Raw genomic sequence first — 9,071 nt, forward strand, 5'->3', positions numbered from 1 at the left:
ACAATTCTTGCTAAAAGTGTATATTATAATTATTAAAGAGTTACCAAAGTATTTTCTGTTATTATATATAATATGAAAAACCATTACATATGATTGTTTTTAATTGAACTATCAAATGTATAGTTTAAAAAATGTGTAAGCTAAAAAATGTATAATTTGAACCATACAATTATGATTGTTTTTAATTATATCCGTGCATATGCATGGAGTTCCATACTAATATATAATTAAAGTCAAAACTTAGAAAAAATACAATTAAATTTTAAATTAGAATTTAATTATGGGCTAATTTTGTGTCATGTATCTACTTAAGTTTTTTAATCTTTGTGTCAAGTAAGTTAAGGAGTGCAAAATACTAAGAGTTTAATATTAATGAACTATAAAATAAAAATAAATAAATAACAAAAAAAAAAAAACAAATTACATATACTAATGAAAATCACCCTCCCGTTCTATCTTATTAAAAATTAGAAAAAAAAATCATAAGTGGTATTAAATTTAGGTAAAATTTTTAATATGTGACTAATTACATTTACTTTTTAAAAAAAAATTAACTAATTATTTATATTTTTATAATAAATTTTGTGTTTAATTTTAAATGTATCCATGCATATGCATGTGTTACATGATATTTTTTAATAATTTAACTAATTATTTATATTTTTATGATAAAAATTGTATTTAATTATTAATGCATCCCTGTGTGTGCGTGTGTTACATGCTAATTGAGTGTAAAAATCGAAGAATCCAAATCTAATTAGATTCTAAATTGGATTCCAATTAGAGTCCAATTTTGCACCATGTGTCCATCTAATTTTTTAATTTTTATAACAAGTGAATTATTAGGAACAAAAATCGAAGAGTCTAAATTAAATTAAATTATAAATCATATATATGTAGGGTTGATAGGCCCAGTGGTGTATATTTATATGTATATATTGGGTCGGGGGCCCAATCCGAGAACATGAAGTAGTCCGAGGACGGGGAAACACTGTTAGAGGAGTCCATGTTAATGAATGAAAAGGTGAGGTATGGTCATGAGAGTCCAAAAAAGTGATCTGAGGAGGAATGCTTCTTCAGTTGAGCAAAGTCAAGGTCAGAAGATGCGGTATGTCATCAAAAGTAACATTTCGGACAACTCCACTGATGAGGATAAGTATCAGGAAGGAACGGGACAAAGGGAGGCTATGAAATATCTAAGGGAAAGCTGCTACCATCACATTGAATGCTCTGCAGCTAATTTTGTGACCGCATTAATGTAGAAGTGATACCTGAACAGTAATTTTCAGCCTTATAGCTACTCCCAAAGATTTCAGGAATGTGCTGATGAGACAAGAATCAACACTAGCAATATAATTGACACGTGGAGGGTAAAGATGAAAATGGGAAGATAGTATAAAATAGAGGGGAGATCCTAAGAGAAGGAGATCGGAGAATTAAAAGAGAAATACTGTAGCAACAAGAACTGTACTTGTAATCAACTTTAAGAATTATATACAAGAATTGATCTCATCGGCCTGTGCCGAGGACAATTTTCTTAGATAAAACCAGTTTATTTTTACTTTATTGTCATTTGGATCCACTATAATCATTATCCAACTCATTAGAGCCTAGTTTTCCAACCCACTCTCTACAAATTCATTATATTAGTCTCTTTGGGGCCTAAATCCTTTTACCTTTTGGGCTTAGAACTCAAACTGTGTCCTTACAATATATATAATGAGAAACCATTACATATTTTAGAAATCTATAGTTTAAAAAAAATGTGTAAGCTCCATGTATAATTTCAACATTTTAAAAAAAGAATTGTATAATTTGAACCATGTAATTGTAATTGTTTTTAATTGTACCCAACTACCCATGCATATACATGGGGTTATACACTAGTAGGTTATAATACAAGTTTGATCCAACTTTGGAAGTGTAAGAGTGTTATTTGTTTTAGAAGGAATAGAGTGAAAGAAACAATAGAAAAGCAAGTGGAAAATGCATTTGTTACGTTTTCATTAGTAATTTTAATGACCAAGTTTCTAATGAGAGTTTAAAGATTTTTTTTGTCTAGCGGTCTTAGTGTTCTCATTAGAAACTTGGGTGTCAATAAAGTTTCATGGGAAATTATGCATAATTGTGTCCTCTGTAGAATTTCTTGCCAAGAGTTAAGCCACTTGATATTTAAAATGTTTGTGGATGTTTGGGAGATTGTTTCTAACTGTTTTCAAACAGTGATAACACTTCATTTTTGGCCTATATATTATATATTGTTTAAAGTTTAAACCCTTATTATTAAGATACATTGATTTCTCTTAAAAATACAAGAAATCTTGTGGGTCTCTTTAAAATTGTTATTTGTAGAATAACGTTAATCCATGCCTCTAAGTCCTTGTTCTTTGTTTATTTAATTTTTTAACCATTTGACCTCTAACAATTTTCACAAAAAGTCATAACTCTTCGTTATGGACTGGACCAAAACCCCCTATGGACATGCTATTTCTTGGGTTCAGCCCAACCCAATATTTATAGCATGTTGAAATGAATGTATTGATAATATTACCATCACAATAAATCAAACCATGGGTCAAAAGAAAATTATCTCTTAACCCAATGATTTGATAGAAAATTTTATGTGAAGATAGTTTTTTGTATTTACTTATATTTGGCAGTATTAGAAAAAATGAGTTAAAGGAAAATTATATCTTAACTTTCCTTATTTAGCTTGATGTGAGATAAAGTTGTTTTTCACTATTTTCTAGAAAACAACTCTATCTCTTACCAAGCTAAATAACAAAAGAGATAATTTTCCAACTCATTTTAAGGTCACTACCAAACATAGGAAAAAAAATTAAATTTCTAGAAAATATTTTTTGGAAAATAATTCATTTTTCAAAAAAAAAAAAAAAATGTTAATGTTGAATAGATGAAATGTAACTATCATTCCCAGAATTTCAAATTAGAACCGAATTACCAAAGAATTTATAAATAATTGGAGGAAAAATAACCTAATTAGAAGCATAAATTCCATCAAGAGGTTCAATTCCATAAGGATTTGTTGTGGAAGTTCTTATATATACCTCTAATAATATATTGGAACATTATATTTTTCCAAATATAAAAATAAAAATAAAAACTAAATTAAATTAAATTATTTTTAAAAATCATTATTATAATTATCAAATTCTAGATTAAAAAACAAAACAAAACAAAGACACCCACATGAAATAAGCACATTCGATGGCCCCTAAGCTCGTGTAATTATTCGGTATACTCAGTGTATTACATCCACCTCTCACATAAAGGTAAACCTCATATATGAATCTCACACATGAGACCAGGGGCTGAGCCAGAGGGGGGCAAGGGGGGCACCTGCCCCCTTTGACTCCTAAAACATCCTTGCATATGTAATCTACTCTAGTTAGTCCCTGAGACATTGAGAAAAAAAGAAAAAGAAAAAGAAAAGGACACCCACTTGAAAGTGACCCAAGAAAAAGAAAGAAAGAAAAAGTTATTCTCAAAAACCAAACCATGTAACCTTTTCACCATTTCACTATTATCATAAGCAGTTTTTGTCTGTCTTGCACCTATTTCACTACTTTTTCTTTTTTATTTAATATCTTTATTTTCACCATTTTCACTGTAATACATTTCACAGCATTTTATTATTAAGTGATGCTAGAGATATTACCAATTTTACTACTTATGTCTTACAAATTAGCATCTTACCAATCACAAAAAATAATTTCAAACATATATTCATTATATTGTTTAAGTAACACTACTCACATTTTTACCACATCAATTTGTAAAATTTGTTGTAGCTATGACCATGAATTGGTTATTTTTGTTTGTTTATTTTAATACTATGAAATATATTCATATTTTCTTACCATTGTTTTGTTATTATTATTGATTAATATTTTTTAGATTATTTTTACTTTTAATATTTTTTTTTTAATTTTGCCCCCTCTAGACTAAAATCCTAGCTCCGCCACTGTATGAGACCCATATTTATGTGAGAGGAAGGTGTAATCCATCAGGTATATTGAATAATTTCTCCCTAATTAAGCTCCCCACGTATGCTACTATTTATAAATTAAGTAACGCTACTTGGGTTAGAATAAGCTTGTTGGGTTTAAAAAACCTCGTATAAATTACGTAAGATGATACTATAAGTGACACAAATTTACTCATTATTGAAAGTTCGAATAATATAGTAATATATATATTGACAGTCATTATAGTCTATCATACAAAAAACTCAATTTTTTTTCTTTTGTTAATTCGATAGATAAAGTGATGGAATTTGAACCTTGGATGCTTTTGTTGAAAACTTCAAGAGATGTTAACTAGTTAAATTACAAAACTCTTTCCGAATCTTTTACATAAAGAGGAAAGAAAAAAGTTTGTCTATCAAACAAAAAATCTAAACCTTTTACATAAAGAGTAAAGGATATATATAGAAACACTATGCAAAATCGAAATTATGTGAGAATAAATCCACCACCACCCCCCCCCCCTACCCCTCACCCCTTAAAAAAAAGGAAATAAAGGGTTCGTTTGGATAGAACTTATTTGCTGAAATTGAAAACTGAAAACTGAAAACACTGTAGAAAAATAATTTTTAAATGTGTGAATAATGCCGCGAGACCTATTTTTAATGAAAAAGTTACTGAAAAGTGAAATTTGTGGGTCCCATGAACAGTGCACGGGTGCACTGTTCATGGGAGAATTGGTCAACAATTGCAGCTAAAACAAAAAAAAAAAAAGAAAAAAAAAAGAAGAAGTTGAAAACGCGCTAGAGTTGAAAACGTGGACGTGGACGTGTATCCAAACGAATACGAAGTCTATCAAATAGAAAAGTTGATCCTTTTATGTAAAGAGCAAAGCAAATTGAAACGCTTGGCAAAAAAAAATCATTATTATAATTATCAAATTCTAGATTAAAAAACAAAACAAAACAAAGACACCCACATGAAATAAGCACATTAGATGGCCCTAAGCTCGTGTAATTATTCGGTATACCCAGTGTATTACATCCACCTCTCACATAAAGGTAAACCTCATACATGAATCTCACACATGAGACCCATATTTATGTGAGAGGGAGGTGTAATCCATCAGGTATATTGAATAATTTCTCCCTAATTAAGCTCCCCACGTATGCTACTATTTATAAATTAAGTAATGCTACTTGGGTTAGAATAAGTTTGTTGGGTTTAAGAAACCTCGTATAAATTACATAAGAAGATACTATAAGTGACACAAGTTTACTCATTATTGAAAGTTCAAATAATATATTAATATATATATATATATTGAAAGTCATTATAGTCTATCAAACAAAAAACTCAATTTTTTTTCTTTTGTTAATTCAATAGTTAGAGTGATGGAATTTGAACCCTGGATGCTTTTGTTGAAAACTTCAAAAGATGTCGACTAGCTAAATTACAAAACTCTTTCTAAATCTTTTACATAAAGAGGAAAGAAAAAAGTTTGTCTATCAAACAAAAAAATCTGAACCTTTTACATAAAAAGTCAAGGATATATATAGAAACACTATGCAAAATCGAAATTATGTGAGAATAAATCCTCCCCCCACCTACCCCTCACCCGCTAAAAAAAAGAGGAATTAAAGTCTATCAAATAGGAAAGTTGATCCTTTTACATAAAGAGCAAAGGAAATTGAAACGCTTGGCAAAATCAAAATTATATGAGAATAAATATATTATAAACCCCGCTCCCGCTCTCACCCCTTGCCCCCAATAAAAACCAAAAGAATTAGAATTTCTTTTTGAGATAGGTGGAAAGTAGAGAGGGGAAGGTATACATGATTCAAATTACAGGCATGAGATACCACAAAAAATATTATTATCATTGAGTTATCTCTTGAACCTCGAATTTTAATATTACTATTCATTAAAATAGTGTAGTTCACCATGATTGGTTTGTCAAATGTGAAGGAAAAGTGCACCGACCTTTGCTTGCTTGTGAGGCATCCAGCATCCTAGCTTGGAAGAAACCTTAATAGCAGTGCCTCAATGCTCTGTCATGGTGTTGATTTGGTTTTGGAAACGGAAATTAAGGTAATAAAAATTTGGGTTTTTTTTTTTTTTTTTTTTTTTTTTTTTTTTCTGGCAAACATAGAATTTGATGATAATGTCCGACAGTAAATAGATTTTTTTAAATTAAAATTATGTCTGACAGTATATGATTTGCCAGTATTTTAATTGAGGGTATAAATAAGATGTTTTACCCAGGATCTCTATAGAATTTACTTTTCTTATTTATTTGTTAATCCTATAGAATTTACTTGGTTGAAAATAAATGAAAAATTCCATTTGCCAACTAATCCTTGGCAGTAGATGCTTTTGCACTTTTGGTTCAATAATTGACCCTTACAGGAGATGTCATCATGCTTATCATGCCAGCCATTTTCACACACTTTCATTTTCAGTATGACTAGCTGGGTGAGGAACTTTTGTGAAGGAAAAATCTGAAATTTGCTAATAATAAGCTAGCCATCTACCAATCAAATCTCATCTTGGCATGGAATATGACCTCCAATTGTGGTTGCCACTTTCAAAACTTCTCTTCTTCTTTTTTACCTAGCCATTTAAATTGTAGCAATCATAATTAAGGTTTCCTGGATGAAAATATCAACCTATATAGCAAATGGAATATTCAAAATTCAAAAGAAACGGCTATTTTTTAAGGGTATAATGTCGTCAGGATGTGGATTCTCGTAGTATTATTGAAAAGAAATGACCCCTTTAAAGATTAGTCACACATAGAGAATAAGTAATGGGGTTGCTATGTCTAAGGTTTTTCGGTTTGGAATATTCATCATGTCTGGTGAAAACAAAAGAATAGATGGTGATTATGATTCCTCCTTATCGAATACTCAGTCAACACGCAAGCATCGGTGCCTATCTGGAGCCATGTGGAGTTGAACATGTTTACCATGTCAGCAAATGTCGACCCCTCATCCCATGCAGCCATGCTGAGATGGCTTTTCCTTTTGTCAATAAATCGAGCAATTCTAAGATGACACTCTTTACCATACCCTTGCCCACCACCAAGAACGGACCCAAGGGGCCCTGGCCCCCCTCCCTTCTATAAACTGGCTAGTAAGTTTAACCTAACTAGTAATTACCTAACCCAAAAACTTAACAAAAACAAAACAAACAAACAAACAAACAAAAAAAAAATCTTAGCCAATTCAATATTAAGAAACAATATTACTTTGTGTTTTTTTTTTTTTTTTTTTGACATATGATTATATCTCAATGTATTAAGAGACAATGATTTTGTGTATTTATCTTGGTTGATTGTTTGTTCATTCTATATATATGGATGCCTATTTGGAGTTTTTTATTTTTTATTTTTACTTGAAGATGGTAAAATATAGAGCCTGATGGGCTTACCTTAATGGGCCTGACGGATCGGAGCTGCTGGGCCTGTATAAAGATGATCCCCTTCACTTTGAAGGCCCATTGCTGACAGACGTAGTAAGGGCCCATGATCCGAAGTCCATATCACTTAGAAAAGCCCCAAGATTCAAAAATGGAAATCCCTGCTCACCATGCTCAGAGGAATTTGTATTAGAGTCCCACATGGAAAAGATTTGGAAACCAAGAAGAAAAGTCAACCCTTTATCACTTTAAAAGGCCTAACACCCTCAGAAATCGAGGTACGCTTTAATTGACCCTCTCTAACGCTCTAAGTAAAACAGAAGAATTCTAACTTGACCTTCGGAGAGCTTTTGGCCGGCACCACACCGGTGCTCTCTGAAGGACTTCTTTCGATTGATTTTGTCGTGCAGGTTCGCTTCGAGTCTCGAGTACGGTGTGACCCATTGGTGACAATTTTCGACGTCATCAGTTGGCGCCGTCTGTGGGAAACGATCGTCATAGCACATTATCGCTTCTTAGACAAAAGAGTTACATGGTACTCACACGCTCGATGGCAACCACTAACGACGCTCAAGAAGAGGAAGCCCCTACGACTGCCCTTGAGAGACAGGTCAGGACGCTCGCCGCAGCCGTGGAGCGCCTCACCAAACAAAACCACGACCTAGAAGAGCAGCTAAACCAAAAGAGTGCGGCGGTCAATAACCAAGGAGCGGATCAAGAAGGAACCAGCGCTGAAAGGAGGAATCATGACGGACCACAGGAGAGTAACGCCCCGAGCAAACAAGTGCGACGGGACGCTAGCATCCCTTCAGTGACGGATACAGCTCCACAACCCATCATCGCGGAGATGCAGGCGATGAAGGAACAGATGGAAGTACTGATGAACGCTCTCAAGGGGCGAATGTCCAATGATCTTGACGACCTTGTCAACCGGACTGACTCGCCATTTACGGCAACCGTCAATTCCTTCCCCCTGCCAAGTAAATTCCGCATGCCAAGTACGGATAGTTATGACGGAATCAAGGACCCTCTCGATCACCTAGAGACCTTCAAGACCCTGATGCACCTTCAGGGAGTGGCAGACGCAATTATGTGCAGGGCGTTCCCTACAACCCTAAAGGGCGCAGCAAGGATTTGGTTCAGCCGGCTAACACCAAACTCCATCGGCACCTTCAAGGAGCTGAGCGCTCAATTCACTACGCACTTCATCGGAGGACATCGGTATAAGAAATCCACGGCTTGTTTAATGAATATCAAGCAGAGAGAGGAGGAGACGTTACGGGCCTACATATCACGCTTCAATAAAGAAGCACTCTCGATCGACGAAGCCGACGATAAGATACTAGTGGCAGCGTTCACGAACGGGCTGAAGGGGGGTAAGTTTTTGTTCTCCCTATACAAAAACGACCCAAAGACCATGTCGGAGGTGCTTTACAGGGCCACCAAGTATATGAACGCTGAAGACGCACTATTAGCCCGAGAAGATAGACCCAAGAAAAGAGACAGACAAGAGGATCCCCGACAGGACCAGGGGCGGAAGAAAGGAAGAATGGGAGATCGAAGGGAGGAGAGACGTCCAAAACGCATGGGCGCAAGGTTCACAAGTTTCACCCCGTTGACCGCTCCGATAGACCAAGTCCTAATGCAGATTAAGGACGAAGGATC

Source organism: Quercus robur, chromosome 2 (genome assembly GCF_932294415.1).
Source record: "Quercus robur chromosome 2, dhQueRobu3.1, whole genome shotgun sequence".
Classification (NCBI taxonomy): Eukaryota; Viridiplantae; Streptophyta; class Magnoliopsida; order Fagales; family Fagaceae; genus Quercus; species Quercus robur.